Here is a 10479-nt window from a genome sequence, read left to right on the forward strand (position 1 = left end):
TTTGAAACACAAGCATGAAACTTTTGAAAAGTTCAAAGAGTTTCAAAACGAAGTGGAAAACCAACTTGGTAAAACCATTAAGATACTTCGATCAGATCGAGGTGGAAAGTATCTCAGCTCAGAGTTCATCAATCATCTAAAAGAGTGTGGAATTATTTCACAGCTCACTCCACCTGGCACACCCCAACATAATAACGTGAGCGAGAGGAGGAATCGAACTTTGCTAAACATGGTTCGATCGATGATGTGTAGAACTAACTTGCCTGACTCCTTTTTGGAGTTTCACCCTTATGACCGCATCCCGCATTCGTCAAATACTACAACCAAAGCGGTTATTACTTCTTTCATCCTGATACAAATATGATTTATATCAAGAGGAAAGAGAAAGAATTTCTCGATCGAGGAACTGTAGATTACATTGTCGATCTTGAAGAAATTCAAGAACCACAAACAACCACTGAGGAAGTTGTAGCGTCTGATCAACAAGTTGTTGTTGCTGATACATCAGACATGAACACGAGCATTCGCAGAAGTAGTAGGACTCCCGCACCAAATCCTAGATGCCTATGGCATCTGGATGGTCCGGAAGACTTATTAGTAGCCGAGTCTGGCGACGAAGCTACTAACTACATATCTGCAATCTTGGATCTGGAATCTGAGAAACGGCGAGATGCCATGAACGCCGAGATGCAATCTATTCATGCCAATCAAGTCTTTGATTGAGCTACCCCCCGAAGGTCGGGCAATAGGGAGCAAGTGAATTTTAAGCATGCATCTCGAAGCTGGAATCTTCACTTTGATGAGAAAATCAAAGAGTTTGGTTTTATCAAAAATGAAGATGAGCCTTGTGTTTACAGAAAGGCTAGTGGGAGCAGTATATCATTCCTCATCTTGTATGTGGATGATATACTGATAATTGGAAACAACATTCCTATGCTTAAGGAAGTTAAGCACTGGTTGGAATCTTGTTTTGCAATGAAAGATCTTGGAGAAGCCGCATATATTCTGGGAATAAAGATCTATAGAGATAGATCTTAGCGGATTCTAGGGCTAAGTTAATATACATACATAAGCAAAGTCATGACACGCTTCTCAATGGACAACTCCAAGATAGGAGTTGTTCCATTGCTAAAGGAACCACTTTAGAAAATCGCAATCTCCGGAAACGGACATTGAGACAAAGCACATGAAAGCAATTTCATATGCTTTAGCGATTGGCTCTGTCATGTACGTTGTATTATACACTAGACCTGATGTCTCGTAAGCATGTTTGGAGGAGTGGAAGAGGAGCTCACTGTAAAATGTTACACTGACGCTAACTTCCAAAATTACCGAGATGCTTCTCGCTCATAAACTGCTTGGATGAAGAAATTCATAGCCAACCTCGATCTGATTCCAAGTTTAGGAAAATGATCGACGTGATATGTGATAACACAGGTGCTATTGCTCAAGAATTATCATCACATGTCCAAGCGCATTTTTAGTTCCACTATATACGAGAAATACTGGAACGAGGTGACATCATAATAAGCAAAGTAGACACAGATCAAAAACTAGCTGACTCGTTCACTAAGCCGATGACTCAGATGCTATCGGGCTTAGACTTGCTAGTGTTTTATTTTGATTTAGTATTTGATGTATGAACATTTAAACAGTTGTACTTTTAAATTCACTTTTGATTTAATGGTTAAATGCAAACTTTGAATGATACAACTGTGTTCCTTTTAATACGTTTAATCCATGAATATTGTATTCTAAATTATCCGTAGTTGGTTAGACTCGTGGGAACGATTCTGAATTAAGACTATTCTGACTTTGGACTCAAGCAGTTGACTTCCAAACTCACAGACCTCATTATGAATGACGTTGGATGTAACTCGCATCAAATCATCTTCATGGATCTTGATCATAAGATGTTTTGATAATAGTATGCTCATTTAGTATCCTTAGACCTGAGATACATATTAGAACTTTCGTTTACCGAGGAACATTCTTTGATCATGTTAACCGTTGTTGCGTAACTTCCAGCCATAAAGGCATTGATTGGGAATGTTCTGGAGTTCAGTGGGAGTTGTATGTAGTCAAGATGGGATTATGTACTCTTACATTAAAATGTAACAGTTAGACATATAGGCGTCCTCGTTGATTCAAACTGGTAAAGTGTGAGGCCTCACCCAAACTTACTGTGTGTTTGATAGGACCATTTTGACTCTATATCGAGAACTATAATAATTGAACACTATATGAGATTGATTTGATCCATGTCTCATTGTTCAATTAAAGTCTTATACAGAAAGGATAGATGACAACGATTACAATAAATTCATTATCTTGCAATAAGGTATTCCAAGATACTTTGGTTATGGATTTAAAAATGTCATATTTGGTTGGGGACAGATATGTGTAGCTAGAACGCCTCTAGCTGTTAGCGTTGTGATACTTGACCAAATCCGTCCAAGTGGGAGACTGTTGGATTTAATGGTCGGTTCGGGTCAAGTCAACGCGGACCGACCCGAATGTGACCCGGTATGAGTTACACTGGGGGTAACGATATATTAACCCACTTATGTCACACCCTCAAAATCCACTAACGGAGTTTTACCGTCAGAGGGTGTGAACTAACAGGATCGGATTCATTAGTTATAATCAAACCATAAAACAAAGTTTCAAAACCATGAAAACCTTTACGAGTAATTAAATGCGGAAGCGTAAAACCATAGAAACCAATGTTGCGTCACGCAGGACGACTTAAAACCCAATGATAACAGTTAAAATAAGTTTGCATAATTAAAAGTGTTTCAAGCAATGCATGATCCTAAACCGCGCGCCCGCCTCGGCTACCTGAGAATAACATACTAAAAGTGTCAACACAAGGTTGGTGAGTTCACAAGTTTATATAAAATAAGGCGTTTAGCGTTTGCGTTCAGCGTTTTGCGTTAAGCGTTTTGCGTTACAGCGTTTTGCGTTACCAGATAGTGTTATGTCAATTATATATCTATAGGTAGCTAGCCTATAAAACAAGTATCACTAAGTGTTCGACACCGAAGCTGACTGTTTATCATTTGCCTTGCCACCAGGTCTATCCCGACCATGGTATGTGTTTAGCCAAGATTACACCCACTCGACCTCCAGTCGAGTTTAGCGTTGGGTGGGGTTTGTCAAACCCAGTAGTACTACTCAACAATGACTCGCTATTATCCAATATTAAACGGTTCGATGTGAATGAAGGACTTTAGTTATTGCGTTTGCCACTTAGTCTTTACAAGTGATATATAATCTATATAAACAAAATCTTAAATGCGTTTTCGGAGTATGTTATCTCCCCCAAGTGAAAAGCGTTTAAAAAGTTTAAAAGGGGAAAGTGAAACTCACTGTTTGCGAAGTATTCCCAAAATAATTCACCAAGATGCGCGTCACAGAAAAACTCTCTCTAGCGTTCTAAAACAACAAAGAGATTTTTCTAAGTGTCGGAATATTATCGAGTCTCTAGACCCGGCACATAATACCTATGCACACAACATGTTTCGTGTTTCGTTTGTGAATCGTGCGTGACTTTAACAAGTGTAGTTGTGATACGTTACATGTGTAAGCAATTATTTACGTGTCATGTATTCATAATGTACATCACTAGCAATTACTCCCCGTAAGGGCAATTTGGTCAACACATAACAATTAACTAGCAATTATTCTCCATGAGGGCAATTTGGTCAAATCATGACAATCAATTAGCAATCACGTTGTTTCATGCAACTTTCACAAAGCTCAGCAACTAGTTTCTTAACGACAGAATTCTACTTGAAAAACTAGTCTATCCCACCGATCATAGCATCACAATTAATTTACCAAAAATCATCACAAAAGCATATATGTCTTAGGTTTCCAGAACATATTTTATTATATTTTTATTCCACATAGGTTTCTCACAATAACCAAATCATTACAGCAAACTCATAACAGTCAAATTCATGCGCAACAGAATGTTATTTGAAATTCCCGTTAAACGAAAAATCCAATAAATGCAAGACCACTTGGATTAGGTTTCTAACTCGATAAGTCAATTTCCAGAAGTGGAACCAACCCAATTGGTCTCGTAGTTCATGAGATATAATATTTACAAAACAACCTAACAGCAGGTCTAACAACTCAGCTTTGCACAACGTTTTTGTAAAATCATAAAAGTTAACTTTTACACGTCCAAAAGTTGCAAATTTATATTCTTTAGAAACTAGACTCAATCTAGTTTACTGTAGTACCATTAATCTCAACCAATTTTCACATTTACACCCCGTTACAGTCAATTAAACATCAACAACACAATCTGTCCAGAAACTGTTTGCATCCAAACTTAACATATTAACTATCTATGGACCATCATTCATTCATATAACACTCTAGACTCCATAATCACTATCCATGCACATCAATTACACATTACATACATGATTTGGGTTTTTGTTTGAACTCAAATCAAAGACACAAGCAATTAACATGTAACAATATCCATTCTAGTTATCAAATCATCATCAAATCAACAACAATCATATGAACACATTACACACATAAATCGGCCCCTAGGGTTTCCAATTAACCCATTAAACATCGAAATTAAGTATAAGGGATGCAAGGGATAGTCGTTTATACCTTCCTAGAACCTTAATCTTCAATCAAAAGCTTGAAAACTTGGTTGTATGTGTGTGTGTGAATGGCGGCAGTCAAGGGAGCCAAGGGAGAGGGGTTCCGATCGGGGTAGAGGGAGGAGAGAAAGAATGAGTTAGGGTTTAGGTTTATTATTATTAATAATAATAATATGTTACACTCAAGTCCCTCAACTTTCGATTGTTGCTTTTCTAGCTTAACTAACTAGTTCTAGTACATTGAGTTAACGTTTATAACGATGTTATCCCACAACACATAAGTCTAACACATAATTATCACATAATTACTGTTTTGACGTTTTTCGTTTATTCACCAATCATTTGCGTCAACTCGTTTGCGTTTCGGTGCAATTCCCGAAAGACTACACATGTAGTAAGTGTTAAGCGTCATTTAAACCCTAGTTTAAATGTAATGAGGTGTGCGTTATAGATTCAGTGATCTTTAAGTTTGAATTGACGGAGTTGAATTAACGGAGTTAACCTGAAATTGACGATTGTCACATCATTCCCATGTTAAAGAATTTTCGTCCCGAAAATTTGAGTCAAGTCGTGATGAGTGTCTGAAAAAGTAAGAAAAATTTTCAGTTTGTCATATCATCCCCTAGTAGAAAGAAATTTCGTCCCGAAATTTAATTCATACCTCCGGTGATTTCTGACGTTTTGTCGGGTCTCGCGGTTTTCTGTGTTTGGTCAGCCCTTCAAAAAGGTGAGGATACTTTTTCATCATTTGATCCTCGCGTTCCCACGTGAACTCCGGTCCACGTCTCGAGTTCCAACGAACCTTAACGATTGGAATTTTGCTGTGCTTGAGCATTTTGGTTTCCCAATCCAAACCTCGACTGGTTCCTCAATGAAACGTAACTGTTCATCAACTTGCAGTTCATCCAAAGGGACTACTTGAGTCTCATCGGTTAGGCATTTCTTCAAATTGGATATGTGGAATACATTGTGTACGCCACTGAGTTCCGTTGGTAGGTCCAGTCGGTACGCCACTGGACCAATGTGCTCAGTTATTCGATAAGGGCCAACGTATCGTGGGTTGAGTTTGTTTCGCTTTCCAAAGCGAACCACACCTTTCCAAGGTGAGACTTTGAGTAACACTCGATCGTTCACTTGAAATTCGAGAGGTTTTCGGCGCTTGTCGGCGTAACTCTTTTGGCGATCTCGTGCTGCTGCCATGCGATTTCGGATTTGAACAATCTTTTCCGAAGTTTCGAGTACCAGTTCTGGACCAGTGATTTGGCTGTCACCCACCTCTGCCCAGCAGAGTGGTGATCGACACTTCCGTCCGTACAGCGCTTCAAACGGCGCTGCTTTAATACTTGCGTGGTAGCTGTTATTATACGAAAACTCTACCAAAGGTAAGTGAGGTTCCAAACTTTTTCCGAAATCCAATACGCATGCACGCAACATATCCTCCAAGGTCTGAATAGTTCGTTCACTTTGCCCATCCGTCTGAGGATGGTATGCTGTGCTCATATCAAGACGGGTGCCTAGTGCGCTTTGTAGTGACTTCCAAAAGTGCGAAGTGAAACGGGAATCTCGATCGAAAATGATTGAGACAGGCACTCCGTGACTAGACACCACTTCTTTCATGTAAACGCGAGTCAACCTTTCCATTTTGTCCGATTCCTTAATCGCTAAGAAGTGTGCAGACTTAGTCAACCGGTCAACGATCACCCAGATGGTATCGCATCCCGTCGGTGTCTTAGGTAAACCCGTGATAAAATCCATTGAGATGTGTTTCCATTTCCACATTGGGAGTTCCGGTTGTTGCAGTAGACCAGATGGTTTCTGGTATTCTATTTTGACTCTGGCACAAGTCAAGCATTTGCTCACGTATGTGGCAATGTCGGCTTTCATGTTCGGCCACCGGTAAAGTGCCTTTAAATCATGATACATTTTATCTGAGCCTGGGTGGATAGAATATCTGGACTTGTGTGCTTCGTCCATCACCAGAGTTCTCAACTCTCCGAACCGTGGAACCCAAATCCGGTTCTCAAAATATCGGACCCCGTCCGATCTGGTTTCAAGTTGCTTGTTCATGCCCCGCATGAGTTCCGATGGAAGATTATCATCTTTCAAAGCTTCGAGTTGCGCCTCGCGAATCTGGTCAGGTAAGTTTGCATGAATCGTGAGTTGCAATGCTCGCACTCGTCTGGGTTTATCTGTTTCTTTTCTACTGAGGGCGTCGGCCACTACATTGGCCTTGCCAGGGTGGTACTTGATGGCACAATCATAATCCTTAAGCAGCTCGACCCAACGATGCTGTCGCATGTTCAGCTCCTTCTGATCGTAGATATGCTGGAGACTCTTGTGGTCGGTGTAAATGGTAAACTTGGTACCGTACAAGTAATGCCTCCATATCTTAATGGGCAAACACCACAGCTCCGAGTTCCAAATCATGGGTCGTGTAGTTCTTCTCGTGAACCCGTAGTTGTCGAGAGGCATAAGCTATAACCTTCTCGAGTTACATCAGCACACAACCGAGACCTTGTATTGATGCGTCACAGTGTACCTCGAAATTTTCCGTTCCCTCGGGGAGGGCTAGAATAGGGGCGCTACAGAGTTTGGTTTTCAACAGTTGAAAAGCGGATTCTTGCGCGTCACCGCAATTGTACTTAGTGCCTTTGTGAGTCAAAGCGGTGAGGGGTTGAGCAATCTTTGAAAATCCCTCGATGAAACGTAGGTAGTAGCCGGCCAGTCCTAGGAATTGCCGCACCTCAGTCGGAGTCTTAGGAGCTTCCCAGTTTTTGATGGCCTCTACCTTACCGGGATTGACATGGATACCATTCTCGTTGATCCCATGTCCTAAAAAGTGAACCTCGCGAAGCCAAAACTCACATTTCGAGAGTTTAGCATACAGTTGTTCCTTCTTCAATAATTCCAGAATTACCCTTAAGTGTTCTTCATGGTCAGCTTCGTCCTTGGAGTAGACGAGAATATCATCAATGAAAACAATCACAAACTTGTCGAGGTACGATATGCATACTCGATTCATGAGATCCATAAATACGGCTGGTGCGTTGGTTAGGCCAAAAGGCATAACCGAAAACTCGTAGTGACCATATCGTGTTCTGAAAGCCGTCTTTGAGATATCTTCTTCGCGCACTCTTAGTTGGTGGTAACCAGATCGCCGATCGATCTTCGAGTAATAACTCGATCCTTGAAGCTGGTCAAACAAATCATCAATTCGGGGTAAAGGATAACGGTTCTTGACCGTCACCTTGTTCAACTCCCGGTAGTCGATGCACATGCGGAAAGTCCCGTCTTTCTTTCGGACAAATAAGACAGGGGCTCCCCATGGTGATGAGCTAGGTCGGATAAACCCTTTATCCAATAAATCCTGCAACTGAATGGACAACTCCTGAAGCTCCGCCGGTGCGAGCCGATGTAACGATTCCGACGAAACCAGGTATACCCTAACCGGTAGACGTTAGTTACGTCATATGTAGTGTCGGGTACATGAGTTACCATGGTAATTATACGAGAATACATGGTTCATTGTATTGATTGTACGTGAATATATAATTCACCGTATTGAATATGCGATCAAACGATCGATAGTTATTGAAACCCGAATGAATCGAGGGTTCAATTATAGACGAGATATATGATATTTAGTGATGTTACGAAGTATTAAAGCTTCGGGATAAGTGGATTAAAGCACAGAAAAAGGATTTCGATTTAATAGTACGTCGGTACGTTAAACGAAACCTTTAATACCAAACCGAGCAAGAGACGATCGATCAAGCCGAAAAAGATGCGTAATAACTAATAATTTGACGTTTTAAGTTAATAAATGTCATGGTTTAAGTTTTTAAATCGGTTTTATATAAATTTCAATTTTTAGACCAAAAACGACCGTTTTAGCCTCGTTTTAAGCCGAATTAAACATTTAACCGAGAAACGAACTGAACCAGATTATCCAAAACATTATCCATATTGCGGATATCCAAATGAGTGGCCAAAAATGAACTTGTGGGTCCCACCCCACCCACACATGTAGACCGATCGGCCTTCCATGGTCCTTATTATCTTTTTTTTTCTTTTTTCAAACAACAAAACACAATCTTCAACACTTTCTCTCAATTCCAAAGGCTTAAACCCGAGTGTTGAGCAAGAACAACGAGGTAATGATCGAGTTATATGTGTGTTCATCTTCCTTTCTTGAGTGTTCTTGCAAGGAAATGAGGTTTCCAAGTGAAAAAGGGTGAAAACCCGAGATGGAACCGATTCTTGCATGATCAAGTGATGTATACGGGTTATACAAGGGATCTTGGTCCAAGGAATGAGTTAAACGAATCAAAAACGAATTTGTACGGTTAAATCTTTGTTTTTAGTATCATAACCGTAACCATGAAAGAAATGGCTTGATCGTGAGTGTAACTTGCTTGGTATTGTGGTATGTTGTTTGTAGGCTCTGTATTTAGTGGTAGATAAGGTGGAAAGATGAGTTTGTAGCTTGTAGTGGCGGAAAACGAAAGGTATATTCGGTTATGTTCGGTTTTGGGAAATTTGGACAGATTGTTGATGCTTTAGAGTTAGGCCATGAAATTTTACAGAGGTGTTAAACACATGAAAATATGAGTTCTGTGAATGTTTGGTAATTTTTGGATAAAGGATGAATATTTGGTGAATTTAATGCTCGGTTTTGGCCAAAAATGGTGAAAAATAGTTAAATATCATGACAAAATTCTGGAAAATTGCAGATAAGCTTTTCATATCATATAAAAGTCACACACAAAATTTCAGGTCCATTGGAGAAGTCTAAGTAGGCTTTCCGGTAAAACGAGTTCTAGGGTTTTCTAGCTCGGTTTTGGTGAAAATGGCATGAAAAATGAGATTTTGGTTCTGGAAAAATTACAGGGGACTATGTGGATGGCAGGGGTCATCCCAGAAAAATTTGGGATTTTTCTAAGGTCATTTGGTATTTTCGACATATTTGGTGTTTAAATGACGTTTAAAAATAGATAAATAAATGTTAAATATAGAAAATAAATCTGGAAATATTTTATAAAATTCCTTACTGTCAAAGACTGAATTGTGCAAAATTTCAAGATCCGAGAGTAAACGGATAATTAATCGTGCTAATTATCAAACTTTTAAAGTTAAAACGCGTAAACCGGTGAAGTTCGCTTAAGCGAGCTGACTGGTGTATAAAAACCTTAAAAATGGACTATTTTCATATAATTGAGTTAAACAAGTAAAAATGAATCATCCGAAAATAAGTCGGATGATTTGGGTATTTTTAACCGATTTTAACGGTTTCCGGTACGCCAAAGACGGAAACGAGTCCCGCGGCCAATCGGGACGTCTAAACCGAGCTATAATTTCACATTTTAAATTAAATTATCAGACAACCACTATTTACGGGTCGTGTGTGACCAAACTCATTTTTGAAACATAAAACGGATATTCGTGCTAGGCACGCAAAACGAGAAAACTACTAATAGAAATTGTGACCGTGGAACTCTAAACGACATCACAATCTGAGTCCGGAGAAGTAATTCTGGGTTAACATTGCCCCCGGAACAGGTACAGTACTGGGTTAACAGTGTCCCCAGATGTACCGATTGATAAGGTTAAAGATTATATAAACAATAATTTCATAATAACGATCGTAGGGATCATATTACAGATTGGACATGTTAACTGATATTGATTGTTGTTACCTGCTTGCATGTGCTAAGGTGAGTTTCACGAGCCCCTTTTTCTGAACTGTTTTCGAATATTTTCTCGGGGCGGAAGCATGTTTTTACTGAAATGTTTAAGTACATACTGAACGCATGGATTTGCGTGGATTTATATATATTTTATTGTA

This window comes from Bidens hawaiensis, unplaced genomic scaffold (genome assembly GCF_021521415.1).
Source record: "Bidens hawaiensis isolate Kalapana, Puna unplaced genomic scaffold, B.hawaiensis_p1.1 tig00003506_1, whole genome shotgun sequence".
NCBI lineage: Eukaryota > Viridiplantae > Streptophyta > Magnoliopsida > Asterales > Asteraceae > Bidens > Bidens hawaiensis.